The following is a 16,812-nucleotide window of genomic DNA, read 5'->3' on the forward strand; positions in this document are numbered from 1 at the left end:
ATGCAGCCACGTCTCAGTGAGGGACAATAAATCTATTTTTTGATCTGAGACTAGTTCATTAACTAAAATAGCCTTTGATGACAGTGATCTTATGTTTACAAGACCACATTTAAAAGTCTTTGTTTCCTGAGTTGTTGCAGAGGTTGTGTTAATTTGAATTAGATTTGTTTGTGGAATTCTCCCTGTTATTGTTTGATTTAAATAATTTAATGGGACGGTGGACAGACACAATCTATGGGTTTGTGGTTGTGTGAGCCTTGTCATTTAATAGACTGGGTAATATTCCTAGATAAGAGAGAGATGCCCCATCCCAAGTGGGATGAACGCCGTCTCTCCTAACAAGACCAGGTTTCCTCCAAAAAGTTTGCCAATTATCTACAAAGTCCACACCATTTACAGGACACCACCTCGACAGCCAGCGGTTAAAAGACAACATGCGGCTAAACATGTCATCACCTGTTGTGTTAGGGAGAGGGCCAGAGAAAATTAATGTGTCCGACATCGTTTTTGCAAAAGCACACACCGATTCCACATTAACTTTAGTGACCTCCGACATGCGAAGCCGGGAGTTGTTGCTGCCGACGTGAATTACGATCTTACTGTATTTACGTATTAGTTTTAGCCAGCAGCTTCAGTTTAGATTCGATGTCGCCGGCTCTGGCCCCTGGGATGCAATTGACTATGGTCGCTGGTGTCGCTAACCTCACGTTTCTCAGAACCGAGTCGCCAATGACCAGAGTTTGCTTCTCAACGGGTGCGTCACTGAGTGGAGAAAATCTATTTGAAACGTAAGCTGGTGGGTCTTTAATCGTGGGCTTTTTAAGGTTAGCACTATGCCCCCTCCGGACAGTCACCCAGCCGCCCTGGGCTCCCGCTAGCAGTCGAGGGACTGCTAGCGGAGGCTAAGCTACGTGCTAAGCTAGGTGGCTCCGCGGCGGCTAGCGGGGGCTGGCTAGCTACAGCTAACGGAGGTTCTAAGCTGCGGAGCCGAGCTTCTAAGTCGCCTATTAAACATTACTCAAATGCAGAAATTCCCATCACAGTGTGCACTAACTGCTTTGGCTAAGCAAGAGTCAAGTTAGACAAATATTTCAGATTACAATGACAGTACAATATGAATAACCTGTACTCTTCACTAGGCTAGTGAGAAAAAAGGAAAAATTAGACATTGTAAATTATTAGGTTAGATGCAGAGAGAGGCACATACAATAAGGCCATTTTTGCAATTTCCAAGAGTTTTGTGTTCACTCATTGGATCCTACTCAATGTACTACTCCAAAATCTCAATAACCAAATGATTGTTGATCATTGTTTGTGTAATAATATGCTCATGTCCTAACATGTGTTGTATGGACTACATTGTTATGGAATGGAAAGTAGTTGGTCCAAACATGTTTACAAAGTTGACAGTGGTGTCTCAGTTCAACCAGAATTTAGGTTTTGGAGTTTGCTGCTGTCGCTAATGTCATGGGAATTTCTGTAAAGTCAAGCACAAATCATACAGTGTCTTTTGGTAAGTTTAATTCGCACCTGCAGGTGGACTCAGAGTACAAATCACCAGAAGGACATTATACAATGAGCAAAGATCTAGAGGAGAATGAACATCTTTATACACTACAAGCCCCTCCCTAAGAGGAGCAAAAGGTTATCAATCAGCTTCTTTGATCTATGATCAGGGTGTGCAGACATCCTGTATCCATCTCTGTCCCAGCCCTCTGGAGTGACTTCTTTCATGTTCCATCTGTCCCAGAGATCCCTTATCTTCATTTACAAGACAAAAGACCCCCTTCCTGTATACACGTAAGAAATCCCTGCACCCCTCTACTCAAACCCCTTGAGTGACCCCTGCAGTGACCATTTTGTCAAGTGTCACACAAAGGGAGGAAGCCATAAACATCTATTACCTTAAGCAACACTCGTAAAGTTTAAGTTACACCACGAGAACCACATCTGTTCATTCATCTTTCTACATACATGTCTGTTTCGTCTATTAATCATTACACAAATGTAAAAACAGCCAACACAATCCCCCCTTTGAGCCTAAAAGGCTCAATATCCTCTAAACACCTTTATAACATCTCATCATCTTGGAAGGGAAGAGTCCAGGATAAATTAGATTCAGGAAGTTGAACATATTGTCCAATCATAGACTTGATAAAAGGAAGTAACCATAGTCTTAACACAAGGGACAATAAAACAGGCCAACAATACTAATACACAAAATGAAATCAGAATAGGCGTAAAAAAGTTCAACACATTTTCCCAACCCGTTAGAGTTACCCATGACCCCCAATTCCACCCTTCAGGAATTTGAGTCTTTGTTCTTCTCCTCGAACAATAGGTCATTTAGATGGGAAACTATATGCGTCATATTATCAGAAATATCCGGTATGTATGTGCAGCAATCTGTCCCGATAATGTGGCAAACACCTCCTTGACTTGCGAGCATCAAGTCTAAAGCCATCCTATTCTGCAGAGCCACATTTCTGAGGCCCTGAATACTGGGAGAAAGAGATAAAAAACCCTCACCCACTAAAGCTTTTAAATTTTCCAGTTCCAGAGCAATCTCATCTATCCTGTGTGCGTTGTGAAGAGCCCTCCGAATCCTTTCTCCTCTGGAGACACTCTTACTGTGGAACGCTTATGTCTGGATGGCACATAATAGTGAGTATAATCTGTATGGAAGTGGGTGAGGTTAGGGAACAAGGTAACAGAGGGCACTAGTTTGGCAAAATAACAAGTCCCACACCACCCCGGTCGGAGTGACTGGTAAACATATTTCCCACACACCCACACATGTTCCCTTAAAGACCCATACCCATCACTAGAAGGCATTCTAACAACCGGGTTGTCATAACCTGGTCTATGTAAACTGATGGTATTAGTTAAATTTAACGGAGCAACATATGGCACATTATACTTGCATGTAGCTGTTGCCTCTCGATCCCATATCATTCCACAGGTAGCTATAACTTTTTGCTTACATGGTGAAGTTCCCAGATAGTGATCCTCAGCCATAACACATTGTCTAGTGAAACAAACAGTACCTAACTGTCCAGTGGGGTTTATCGTCATCACAGGTTGGTGAATTTCCTGATCTGCCACCAAAGACATATTTCAGAACCGGGCTGTGGAGCCCCCATAATTAACTATGCTGATATTCAGTAGTTTAAGGTTATTATTCATGTCTCGCACATTCCTATTTTTTATTGAAACACCCTGAGTGAAAGCTATCATTACTCCTAATGTCTCTGAGGTGTTTAGTGGGATGGTCTTTAGTGGGAGAGTAGTTCCCACACTATGAGGGAGTTTTGCACAGACATAACAGCTCTCATTAGTGATCTTCCTGACAGTTACCTTCATGGCTGCATACCATGCATTATTTTCAGGCTTTAACTGTTCATCAGAGAGGTCAAACAAAAGTTCTCTTTTTGTTATGTCTTTTATGCTTGAGTTGTTTTGGTCTTCTTTTCCCTGCCAAGGCTTCACTTGCCACAGCAGCAGTGGCAGGACGAAGATGACAGTCAGCAAGAACAGGGAGAACATCCCTTTCTTCCAACCGCACACCAGCCGTCCCATCAGATGCCACTGTTCGTCCGTCGGCACCATTGAATATCAGCAGTGTCCTTCTTGCCAACCCCTTAATCAGTGTGTCGACTCTCTTTGAGTTTAGAGACGTGTGGCTCTAAAGGTTTCCACACCCCTGCTTACTTGCAGGCACGAAACAATCGAAGGCTGAAGGCACACTCGCTGACATCAATGCACGTTCTGTCCTGAAGAATCCACTCCTGGCTCGGGTACCCTCCTGCAATGGCTTGCATGTACCCAGGTTGCCCTCTCTGCGACCTTCACTGCCGTTTGTGTGGTGAGAAGAACTTGATAGGGCCCGTTCCACCGATGTGCTCTCCAGTTTTGACTCCTCAGGTCCTTCACCACAATCCAGTCTCCTGGTTTCAGATCATGCAGTTCCCCGTCTATGGATTTTGGTAGGGCGTCCTTCACCTGTCCACACTCTTTAAAGCTGCGCTTACCAACGGTGTACCGTTATCACTGGATATCTTTTTTGGAATTCCCCATCGCGGAATAAGTTCCCAGAGCAGTGCCTTTGCCACTGCTGAAGAATCCTGTTTCGATGTGGGGAAAGCTTCCACCCATTTGGAAAACATGTCAACAACAACAAGACAGTACTGCTTTCCCTCACTTTGTGTTAGCTCAATCAAATCCATCTGTAAATGATCAAATGGTTTGTTTGGTGCTGGATGTGCACTTTGTGCAATCTGGATACCTCTACCTATATTATTTGTAGCACAAATTACACATTTCTGACAGTATGTTTGCGAGTAGTTTGAGAATCCTTTTGTAAACCAATATCTCTGTATCTCTGCTTGCATGCCCCCCTTTGATACATGGTCTTTACCGTGTATCAACTTAGCATAATAAGGAAACCGATATCTTGGTAAACAAGGCTTTCCATTTAGCCCACACCAAATTTAGTCAGAAACATAACAGCCTGCTTTCTTCCAAACAGATTTTTCCTCTGGTGTTGCCCTCGTCTGCAGCTCCTGTAAATCAGCATTAGGTGTTATGGTCACATCCAAAACAAACGCATCATTGACCGGCAGGCTACGTTTTGCTGCAGCCTTCGCAGCAGCATCTGCCCTTGCATTTCCCTTTTGAAACTGAATCAAGTTCTTTAGTATGTGCTTCACATTTACAGATTGCAATCAGTCTGGGTAGCAACACAGCATCAAGAAGAGCAGCAACTAATGTATGATGTGTAATGGGTTTACCTGTAGAGGTTAAAAACTTCCTATTAGCCCAAAGTCTGCGCCACCCCCCATGCGTACCTACTATCAGTGTAGATGTTTACACTCTTGTCTCTAGCATATTTGCATGGTTCAGTCAACGCAACTAATTCTGCAGCCTGTGCAGAATACTGTGATGGGAGTGGTTCAGCCATAATTGTATCATACAAAGTTGTTACTGCAAAACCCACTTGGTTTCTACTAGTTGCTGGATCTCTTGATGCTGAGCCGTCAACAAACAGCTCCATTTCTGCATTTATCAGCGGTATATCCTGTAAATCTGGTCTTGGAGAACCAATTTCAGTTATTACTGCAACACAATCATGTGGCTCTCCATCACCTGGTGTAGGGAGGAGAGTAGCAGGGTTAAGAACAGTGCATCTCTTAATAGTGATGTTTGTCATTTCAAGTAACACTGTATTATATCTGAGCCACCTAGCTGTTGAAAGGTGGGAAGTCTTCTGTTCAAGCAAAATCATTGAAACAGCATGTGGGACCAGTAAAGTTAAATCAGCATAACTGACAACATCACGTGATGCCATCACAGCCTTCTCAGCTGCTGCCACAGCTCTGAGACAGGTTGGGAGTCCTGCTGCCACAGAGTCAAGTCGCGAGGAGAAATAGGCTACTGGTCTCAGTCGTCCCCCATGGTCCTGCATCAGCACAGATGTCATGTACCCACCTCTTTCATCCACGTCTGTGTAAAGTGCCTGGTACAGTCTGGTAGGCCTAATGTCGGAGGATATTGCATAGCCAATTTCAAATCAACAAACGCTTTCTCAGCTTCAGTTGTCCAAGTGACTGTTATTTGCAGTGAGGCCTTTCCCATACACAATTGCTGCTAATGGTGCCTCTATTTCCGCATAATGTGGAATCCACTGCCGACAATATGAAGTCATCCCTAAAAAACTCATGACTTGTTTCTTTGTTTCTGGCTTTGGGATAGTTTGAATAGCTTCAATTCGTTTGGGTGAGAGGGTTTTACCCTCTGAAGTGATTATATGGCCCAGAAAGGGAACTTTTTCTGAAACAAAGTGCATTTTAGACAAACTAACCTTATGACCATTTGCCGCTAGATGTTTAAGTAAAGCCACTGTGTCCTGTACACATGTTTCCTTTTTGGGGGAACAGATCATTAAATCATCCACATACTGTAAAAGGGCACTACCTCCTGGTAGTTCCAGTTATTCCAGATTGTCCCTTAATGCTGCATTAAAAATTGTGGGTGACTCACAAAACCCCTGACAAAGGCGTGTAAATGTGTACATTTTTCCCTCAAACGAGAATGCAAACCAGTACTGACTGTCGGGGTGAATGGGAATACTGAAAAAATGCATTTGACAAATCTACCACAGAAAACCATTTACTCGCCGATGGAACCTGTGAAAGAATAGTATGAGGGTTTGGAACATTTGGTGCACGAGTCTGGATTGCAAGTCCTGCACAAATCTCCATTCTTGTGGTTGTCCAGCTTCCTTCATTTTCCTTACAGGAAAAATAGGTGTACGAACAGGAGATTTTTCACATGGAACTATCACTCCAGCCTTTAAAAGAGATTCAAAAACTGGTTTAATACCTTCCACTGCTTCCTTTTTCAATGGATATTGATTTTGACATGGTCTATACGATGATTTAGGTATTATTACTATTGGGTCTGCTCCTTTGATCAAACCCACATCATATTTGTGCTCAGCCCACACACATGACGGTACCTGTTTCAATTCAGGAATGTCATTTATGTTTAGCACAAAACTGAATCCTTCATCAATCATATCAAGAGGTTCTCCTACTTGCGGTGTATGTTTAACATTGACAAAATCTATATCAGGAAGGAGTTCAACACTCCTGATTGCATTTATCACTGCAGGAAATCTCCTGCGATTCACCTTCAAACCTTTGTGAAAATCAATATTAGGATCAGATATTTTCTCCCATCCCGTAGACGCATTACACCTTTTGGTCCAAGGTTCCAAATCCTTCCAATCTTTTTGTCTGGGTTTGATTAGTGGAACATGGGGATCAGAATTTGACATTTTAAACAAATCTTGTGAGTGAGTCAGTCAGAGCTACTGATACAACAGTGATTATTGTTCCAGTATAGCCAATTCAACCTAAGTTTGTCTTTACCCTGGCCTTCTCTATACCAATCTTTCTCAAACAAATGATCTGCTCCAACAGAGATGTGTGCTGTACAATGTAAGCTTTGTGTTGTCATAACATCTGTAAATACATCTGTAGTAAGTGCCTCTGCCTCTTGCAGGAGGATGCTACTTACAGAAGTGACAGCAGAATCTGGAATCCTCCATTGATATGCATATATCAAATCCTCTTTACCATACTTCACAAACGCTGACGTTTGTGGGACCCTAGTTACAACTATACCTTGTGATGTTGAGATTAACATAATGCCCAATGAACACATCAAATCTCTACCCATAAGATTTACCGGATGCCGTGGTGACAACAAAAATGAATGTTTAAAATTCCCTTCAACCTCATCATGACAAGACAATGGTACCGTGTATCTCTCTGTCACTGTAGTACCTGTTGCTCCAATCGTTCTGAGATATCTGGCACACATTTTAGGAGTAATATCAAACTCTTCACATTTAACGACTGATTCTGTGGCCCCTGATTCCCAGGGCACTCCCTTGCCCAATGTCCCATTTTGATTTGTAACAAGCGTCAGTTCTTCTCCGTCCTCTCCCCCTCCATCGACCTCTTCCGTGCCCGCGGACTTGGGTTTGATACGCCGCCAGCTGTGCCATCTGTAGTTTCTCTGTAAACTGAGAACTTTTTTTCTTTTTCTTACTGTTAACGAGTTTTTCGGCATGGGTGGCATGTAACTCGACTGTCCCGAGATTCGCAGACTCCCATGTGATGCAGCTTGCTTGCACCATCTCACTAATCTCCGGTCTGATGCCATGGATGAAGCGATCCCTCAAGTGAGCTTCCCACGGGGTGATTCTGTCCCCCCATAGCATTAGGCCTCATGAGGCCACTGTTTGCAGTGTGAACCTCTGAGAGCCTGTGGAGATAGTCGGTTACAGTCTCATCTTCACCTTGTTTACATACCGAAATTTTACTCATGTCCATTCTTGCGGGAAAAGTGTCTCTTATTTCGTTACACAGGTCAATTATGAAGTGTCTATCCTCATCGTTATGAGCATGGTTCCATTCTGAATTCAACAATCTCCGCTCCCGTGCGGGGAAAACTCGTCACTTTGGAATACTGAATCCCCATCTGAGTCATCAACAGTCTCTGCAGTTCAGTACTAGTTGGTTTAAACTGTTGGCAAAAAGCTTCCAATTGCACTGCATACTGTGTTCCCCCACTTACCACTTGTGGGAGAAATAAAAATGTGGATTCTTTCATTTCGGTTAATGTCCATGGTCTGTAAATCAGCGGTGTTTCCGTCTCCCCCGGCCACCTCCACCATCGGTGCTTGCATGGTTGCATTTAAACCGTAATCTGTACCTTTTCGGGTGCGCCGCGGAGTGTGTGCTGCCACATATGGAATGCTATACGCTGGAGGCCTGACTTTCCCCTCCGCTGCAACGAGGTTGAGGCCTGGATAGAGGTGAGGGACGACTGGAACTGGCACCTGCACTGTGTGCAGCGGTTGCAACTGATTGTTCGGCTGGTCATCATGCTGCACCGCTGCCAGCTGTGGTTCTCCTCTCGGCGGAGCTGAGTCCAGATCAGGATCTAGTCGGAAAAACTGAGACTTGGAGATAATATCAGTCCCTGCATTCTGTTTTCTGTCTCTGATATTTGCTTCCGTTACCCAACATTCATACGCTCCCCAGTTTGGGACAAACACTCTTACCTTCTTTTTTCCTTTTTGTTTATTTTCTTTACTCCGTTCTTCTTTCACAAGCAGTTTAATTTTGAGTTGTTGCAACTGTTTCAAACAGAGTATGGGTGGAAGATTGTGAGTTTCCAAGCACAGGAAGTTTGAATCAGTGCCGTAATTCGTTACCATATACTGAACATTAGGAGAAGAAGGCTGAGGTGAATCTACCGAATCTTTCCTCTTCCCTCCTTTACTTAAGTTCAAACCCATTTTTATTCAATAGGTTATCTCAAACGGTTGTGACTCGACTCCCTTTTTTTTTTTTTTTTTTTACTTTGCGGACCCAAGTCCTATTGATATGGGAGAAGAAATTATGATGTTGCTAATTCCTATTTAACTTGTTTATTTATTAACTTTTATTTTATCTATTTTCTTTTATTATTAGTTTTAACAAACCCAATTCTATCTCTTACGTAGTTACTTTTCCTAATAGGTTTTCAGAAAACCCTCTTTCCCCTCTTTTAAAAAAAAACAACTTTTATTTATCTCGCTTAACACATTTTTAAATACCCTGCCTGCATCATCAGAATCAGAATCAGAAGTATTTATTGCCAAGTAGGTTTACACCTACCTGGAATTTGCCTTGGTATAGGTGCATACAAGGAACATAAAACATAAAAGCACAGTAAGTACTACACACATGAAAAAAAACAAATATAAAATAAAAAGATATATATAGAAAAAAATATATAAAGTAAATGCAAAATGCAAAACAGGAGTGCAATACTTTCAGAGAAATTTCATTCAAACCCTCTAGACACACTTCTCTTTAGTACTATGCATGCAGGTCTTAAATACTTGAAAATACTATTACTTATATTATGATAACAGTTATAATTATCATGAGCCCAATCTTAAAAGTGTGTTTAAATTAGTAAACACTCCATATATTTATACTTATATATTTATATTAGTTAAAACCTTTTTGACCTTTTTCTAAAGATCGAAAACCTGAAGCTTCTTTGATTCTACACCGATTTCCAAAACCTTGCCGTGCAGACACGTCTGTCCCTCAATACAATGAATGAGTGAATCTTTTACCCTTGGACCTTTTCCTAAAGATCATAACCAGAATTTCACTTACCAGAAAGACCCTGCTGCTTGCCGTACTTGGTTCGCCAAATCACTTCAGTGAGAGTACTCCCGGTTCTCCAGCCTCAAGCCCCCACTTCTCCAAACTGTTTAGGGAGGTTGAGGTAAGAGTATTAGACTCTTTGCGCATTTGTCACCTTCAGCAATGAGATCCAGAGCGTCCTCTCTGTGATCCTGCCGACAACGCCAAATTGTCATGGGAATTTCTGTAAAGTCAAGCACAAATCATACAGTTGTCTTTTGGTAAGTTTAATTCGCACCTGCAGGTGGACTCAGAGTACAAATCACCAGAAGGACATTATACAATGAGCAAAGATCTAGAGGAGAATGAACATCTTTATACACTACAAGCCCCTCCCTAAGAGGAACAAAAGGTTATCAATCAGCTTCTTTGATCTATGATCAGGGTGTGCAGACATCCTGTATCCCTCTGTCCCAGCCCTCTGGAGTGACTTCTTTCATGTTCCATCTGTCCCAGAGATCCCTTATCTTCATTTACAAGACAAAAGACCCCCTTCCTGGATACACGTAAGAAATCCCTGCACCCCTCTACTCAAACCCCTTGAGTGACCCCTGCAGTGACCATTTTGTCAAGTGTCACACAAAGGGAGGAAGCCATAAACATCTACTACCTTAAGCAACACTCGTAAAGTTTAAGTTACCCCACGAGAACCACATCTGTTCATTCATCTTTCTACATACATGTCTGTTTCGTCTATTAATCATTACACAAATGTAAAAACAGCCAATACACTAACAAAACAGTCATTTGCCTATTAACTGCTAGAAACGTATTTCCTATAGTTAGTACAGGGGTTAAATGTGTTGGTTATGGCCGTGTGGAGCGAGCTCTGGAACTTGTGTCGCGGCTCAGGGCTGTAACGCTCTGGGGAGCCAGAGTCATTTCAGAGGCGCTGTCACTGTGTGCTCGGTTATAACCAGGTTTTGAACTGTACTCAGAGATGCTGCGGTCATCATCTGAGCAGTGGTAATGTGTCTGGGCCAGAATGTCAGAGTATGGCTTCCTACAGCTTCTACTGTGGGAATACCTATCTCTGGGAAGTTGGTGGACATGGCAGTTACGCTCAGTGTCCCTACGCTGCCTGTTGTCACCCCCCTTTGTTTTGTTGTGAGGGTGAAGTTCTGAGGCGGCAGATGTCTTTGACACCTTGGTGTTTGTTTTGACAGGCTCGGTTGCACCTACTGTAGCCTTGGAAGTGACAACAGTTTCCCAAGTCACCTGTGTCATCTTCCTGATCTGCTACATTGAAAGTTTACCTTGCTGTGTCATCAGTACAACATGTGTGCGTATACATGGATGTAGGTTACGTAAGAACAAGGACTTGAAGGTGGGGTGTTCTTCTAGGCCTGGTGCGTTCTTTCTCTGGAAATAAACATTTCTTAAACGTCTGAAGTAATCCCTAGGATTTTCACAACGAGAGTGTTTAATTTGGGATGCTGTAACGATGGATGTTTTCTTATCAGCAATAGAAGAGAATTCCTCGACTAGTGCTTGACGCAGCTCTGTGTAGTTAGTTTGGACACTGGAAGGAAGTGACTGAATTAACTTGTGAACAGCTGTAGAGCTGGTTAACATAAATTTAACCTTCTCTCTTTCTGTTGCATGTGACATCACTTCGGCGGAGATCTACTTCCCTAAAATAATTATCAATATTGTTATCACAGTTGTCTGGATCAAATTGTTCAATATCTTTAGCTAGAAACTCAAGCAAATCAAAGCAAGGACACTGAGGTCCCAGCACATGCATCACCTGCTGCAGGTCTCTCTGGTTGAGGGGGAGGTGCTAAAACATCTTGAAATGTTGAAGTCCCCCCTTTGGAGAGTTGTGCACGAATAAATGTGTCATGCATCAGTGGATGAAAAGTATATGAGGCAGAATGTGTTCTGGAGGATACACTACATATGTCATCAATGTCAGTGTCAGAGAGATGGGAAGTTAGGAAGCTGTTGCCTCTTCCTGTCAGTGGAGGCTCAGGAGGTGACTTAATTCCCAAAGACTTAGGGTCTGATGGGATTCTGTCATGGGCGTTAACTGTACACTATTGGAGGAGTATGAATCGGAATAACCAGAATCACATTGGCTGAACAACTGATGTGAGGCAGGGCCTTCCAATCTAAGTTTTAACAATTCCTCCTTGTGTGAAATGAGATCTGACTCTGCTGAGTGCAGGGCTTTCTTACTAGCAGTTTGAACTTACTGGAGGAGAAGAGCATTTACCTCCTGTTCCACGGCTGCTTTGCTCTGACAGGCAAGGTTGGCATGCCTGTGGAAATTTAGAATCAAACATCTCAACAATGGACCCTTTGATGCTGTTTGTGCATCACACCTGTCATTAAGTAGTGTCTATTTCTTTCCTACACTTACTGAAGTTTAACTTGCTGATGAATTCAGGATAGCCAGGGGTCAGGCTCTGTGCTACGGAAGAAACAAACTGTTCTACACAGGGGTCCTCCATTGTTGGGTCTGAAATTGAAGGATTAGATTTACATGTTTATAAATCAACAAAGCAGTGTGGCTGGCTTTGGTGTTGCACTTGCAGACACCTTGTTGTGTAGGTTTGGTTGTACACTAGCCTAACCAAAAGAAATATGGTGTTAATCAGTTCACCAAATTTGTTATCACACTAACTGATATGCAGGGCAGTGACAGTTAGGGGTTATATAAATTCACAGGGCTGGAAGCACGCTGTGGCTCTTTCTCAGGTTCTCTTATCCAACTTAGGCTGAAATGCTTGGCAGTAACAGCCAGGTACAAGCTCTTTTAAATAGGGCTGGTGGCACGCTATGTCTTAATTACAGCATTTTACAGCTTGACCAGTTGATATTCAAATGTTAAAAGAAATACTTAAAATTTCAACAAAGAATATTCAACTGGAGTTATAAGCAACAATAGCAAGCTCTCAGCGTAACGCTATCAGGACTTAAAGTGGTAGTTATGAATATTTAATTATTAGTAAACAGTTAATTTATGAATACATTCAATTTCACCACAATGCACTTGTTTGAATTACGGTTAAATGTCTACTCCGGTGGGACACTAGTGGAATTGAATTCAAACCTTTGGCTTGACTGAAAAGTTCAAGATTCCACTTATTTCTGGCATTGGCCAAAAATGGAAAAAATTTATATTGCATAATTATGAATCATTGCCAACTGTACTACATTATGTTGTGCATATACCTTAAGCGTGACACCATTAAATGGTGTGCCTTTGGGCATTCAATAAATTTGGTTATCAGAAAAATGTTGAATATTAATATTAAAAATATTAAATAACTTAAATTGATTAAAGTTACCTTGGGGCACCACCCTTCAAAGGAAGGGAAAGAGCCAATTTATTGATTAATCCTCATGAAAGTACTAACAACAAATTTGGAACTCTGTTTAATAATTATAACCAAAATTACCATATAGTTAGTTAGCAAAGTTGAAGGATTTGGAGTTCTTGACAGTGTAGAGGTTGTCTTCATTCCCACTATGAAGACAAAGGACCCCCTGGAGTGTTTACACCATGTGGTTGAGGTCACATGTGGTGCGGCACCACTGACCTTTGCTGAGTGCCAACTTGGCTCCTGCAGTAGACTTTTGAGTGAGAACATGCCGGATTTCAGTCAGGTGTTCACCAAAGGTTCGACTTCTCATGAGGATGTCATCCACGTAAATGAGATTTCCACGGGCTGCCACATCGCTCATGGCCCTGTGGAGGAATATATTGAACGCCGATGGGGAGTTTGAATACCGAAACGGGCATCGGTTCCAGGTATACTGGCTGTTGCCGAAGGAGAAAGCTAGTTTGTACTGGTCAGCTGGGTCAACCCTCATAGTCCAGAACCCATTTGCCACATCTACAGTGGAGAAGAAGGAGGCTCCCTTTACCTTGGCCACCTCTTGACCCAGGTGAATCATGGACCAGCGAGACAGTGGGACTTGCTTATTTAGGGAATGATAGTCAAAGGTGAGGCGCCACTTCCTGGTCGGTTTTGACACCGGCCAGATGGGTGACTTTTGCCAAGGCTCTCTCCGTGCTGTGATTAGCTCTAAACCCCGACTGAAAGTCTTCATATACATTACTTTCCTGGAGAAACTCACACAGCTGATTGGCTACAACTTTTTCAAGGATTTTAGACAGGAAGGGGAGGTTGGATATCGGTCTGTAATTGGCTAAAACCTCTGGGTCTAGGGTGGGTTTTTTGAGAAGGGGTTTGATTACAGCTACTTTAAAGGACTGTGGTACATATCCTGATGATAATGACAGATTGATTGTGTTCAGTAACGTACTATCAATTAGGGACAGAATTTCTTTAAGTAATTTTGTAGGAATGGGATCTAAGATACAAGTTGTTGGTTTAGAACATGAGATTAATTTGGTCAGCTGATCAAGGGTGATCAGAGAGAAGCTGTCTAAATAATTGGTAGGATTCTCAGCCGTTTCTGAGATTTCTGTTCTTGGTAGGGTATTAGTGCCAATTGAGGGCAGGAGATGGTTGATTTCTAATAATTATAATTTTATCATTAAAGAAGGTCATAAAGATATTGCTATTTAGGGATCAAGGAATACTGGGTTCGGTGGAGGTGTCAGCCTGGCTACAGTGCTGAAGAGAAACCTGGGGTTGTTTTTATTTTCTTCTATTAGTTTCGAGTAGTAGGCAGCTCTTGCTTTGTGGAGGGCCTTCTTATATGCTTTAACACTATTCTTCCAGGCTAGGAAATATTCAACCCGGTTGCTGGAGCGCCACTTCCTTTCTAGTTTTCTAATTTACTATGTTTTACATGTTTCTTTTTTAGAGGCGCTATTGAGTCTAATGTTAATCGTAATGAGTCTACAGAGCTATCGACGAGATGGTCAATCTCAGTGGAGCTAGGGTTTTTAAAGAATTTGTTAGTTATATCGACGGATAATACGTGTTGTCGTGGAAATTTCTGTAAAATCAAGCACAAAGTCATACAGTTGTCTTTCGGTAAGTTTAATTCTACATCTGCAGATGGACTCACGGTACAATTCACCAGAAGGACATTACACAATGAGCAAAGAGGCAGAGGAGAATCAGTACATTTATAATCACAAGCCCCTCCCTGAGAGGAAGAAAAAGCTATTCATCGCTTCTTTAATGTCTGATTAGGGTGGGCAGACATCCTGTCTCCATCTCTGTCCCAGACCCCTGGAGTGACCTCTGGCGTGAACCATCTGTCTCAGAGACCCCTTATCTTTGTTTACAAGACAAAGAACCCAGCCCTGTTTACAAGACAAAGACCCCTGCACCCATCTGCTCAGACACCTTGAGTGAACCATTTGCCCAGAGACACTCAAGTATACAGGAAGCCATAAACATTTAAGTTCCTAGAGCAACAATCATAAACCTTAAGTTGACACACAGAAACACATCTGTTCATACATTCTTCTACATACATGTCTGTTCTTCCATTAATCATTACCCAAATGCAGAAATTTCCAATACAGTGTTTAAATGTAATTGGAATTATTTCCTTAAATTTAGCTACGGCACTATCAGGTAGACATCTAGAAAAGGAGTTTATTAGTGGCATATATTCTGATAATGAAAAATCGAAGGTTATTAAATTATGGTCTGATAGAATTGGATTAAGCGTAAGTACTGTTAGATGTTCAATTTTGACACCGTATAATAATACAAGGTCAAGTGTGTGGTTACAACAATGAGTAGGTTGGTGTACACACTGACTGAAACCAATTGAGTCTAGTACTGAAATAAATGCAACGCTATCATTATTATCGTCAACAATAATAATTTTATCGGTCTTTAGGACTAGGTTTGATAGAAACTCAGGGAATTCTGTTAAAAATTCAGAATAAGCTCCAGGAGCACGGTAAACTACAGCAAATATGATTGGCTGTTGGTGTTTCTTGGATGGGTGTGGAAGACTAAGAACAATACTTTCAAATGAGTTGTAGTTTAGTTTAAGGATAGACTGGAGTTAAAAATAGCAGCAACTCCACCTCCTCGGCCAAATTCTCGGGGAACGTGTGAATTTATATGACTGGGGGGAGTAGATTCATTTAGACTGACATATTCATCGAGATGCAGCCAGGTCTCAGTGAGGGACAATAAATCAATGTTGTGATCTGAAACTAGTTCATTAACTAAAATAGCCTTTGATGGTAATGATCTTATGTTTAAAAGACCACATTTAAAAGTCTTTGTTTCTTGAGCTGTTGCAGAGGTTGTGTTAATTTGTATTAGATTTGTTTAGAATTCTCCCTCTGTTATTGTTTGATTTACATAATGTAATGGGACGGTGGACAGACCGCTATGATCTCTATGGGTTTGTGGTTGTGTGACTGATCTAGAGGGAGCGCAGAGAAGTGTTTAGCACTGCAGGTCTGCGTCCTGGTCCCAACTCTGGGTTGTCATTTGGGGTTTATAAACTGAGTTATATTCCTAGATAAGAGAGCTGCTCCATCCCAAGTGGGGTGAACGCCGTCTCTCCTAACACGTTTGCCAATTATCTACAAAGCCCACACCATTTACAGGACACCACCTCGACAGCCAGCGGTTAAAAGACAACATGCGGCTAAACATGTCATCACCTGTTGTGTTAGGAAGAGGTCCAGAGAAAACTACAGTGTCCGACATCGTTTTTGCAAAAGCACACACCGACTCAACATTAACTTTAGTGACCTCCGACATGCGAAGCTGGGAGTCGTTGCTGCCGACGTGAATTATGATCTTACTGTATTTACGTTTAGTTTTAGCCAGCAGCTTCAGTTTGGATTCGATGTTGCCTGCTCTGGCCCCTGGAATGCAATTGACTATGGTCGCTGGTGTCACTAACCTCACGTTTGTCAGGACCGAGTCACCAATGACCAGAGTTTGCTTCTCAACGGGTGCGTTGCTGAGTGGAGAGAATCTATTTGAAACGTGAGCTGGTGGGTCTTTAATCGCGGTCTTTTTAAGGGTAGCACTATGCCCCCTCCGGACAGTCACCCAGCCGCCCTGGGCTCCCGGCTGCACGGGACAAGTCGAGGGACTGCTAGCGGAGGCTAAGCTAGGTGCTAAAC

General features: G+C 42.3%; 1 long non-coding RNA gene across 1 annotated transcript; it reads right to left on the reverse strand.

Annotated features, from left to right (window-relative positions):
• Nucleotides 1-612: 612 nt before the first annotated feature.
• LOC117769070 lies at nt 613-16,806 on the reverse strand. Its single transcript, XR_004615151.1, has 3 exons — nt 16,733-16,806; nt 13,945-13,952; nt 613-840 (listed from the first exon to the last, which is right to left on the reverse strand). It is a non-coding gene; the product is annotated as an uncharacterized LOC117769070 (long non-coding RNA).
• Nucleotides 16,807-16,812: the final 6 nt, after the last annotated feature.

This window comes from Hippoglossus hippoglossus, chromosome 10 (genome assembly GCF_009819705.1).
Source record: "Hippoglossus hippoglossus isolate fHipHip1 chromosome 10, fHipHip1.pri, whole genome shotgun sequence".
Lineage (NCBI taxonomy): Eukaryota > Metazoa > Chordata > Actinopteri > Pleuronectiformes > Pleuronectidae > Hippoglossus > Hippoglossus hippoglossus.